The sequence below is a fragment of the Metarhizium album genome (assembly GCF_000804445.1).
Source record: "Metarhizium album ARSEF 1941 chromosome Unknown scaffold_27, whole genome shotgun sequence".
NCBI lineage: Eukaryota > Fungi > Ascomycota > Sordariomycetes > Hypocreales > Clavicipitaceae > Metarhizium > Metarhizium album.
The window spans coordinates 304644-305069 of NW_024467601.1; positions in this window are offsets into that span (position 1 = coordinate 304644).

Genomic DNA, 426 nt, shown 5'->3' on the forward strand with positions numbered 1-426 from the left:
ATATTTAATACTAAACTATATAATAAAGCTCTCTACTTAAAGTAGTACTTTAACTACTATAGCATTAAGTATATAGCTAAATACTATAAAGTAATACTAAAGTATAGCTAGTATACAGCTAAGCACTATATAAATAGAGAATAATTATATTTTATAATTATAAGTAATATTAGAGAAAAGTACACTCTATATAATAGAGTATACTTAGCCTAGAACTAAGCCTGCTTTATTTTAAAGAAGCACTAGAATAAAGCTAAAGAGAGATACTTAAAATGCTTAATAAAGTTTGTAGACTACTAACACTTAGACTACTACTACTAGTAGATTATAATTAACTTTAACTTAGAGTTAAGTAGAGAGCAGCCTGCCTAGAAAAGAGGCTGTCTACTAAAGAGTAGAAATAAAACTAAGAATATAATACCTCTA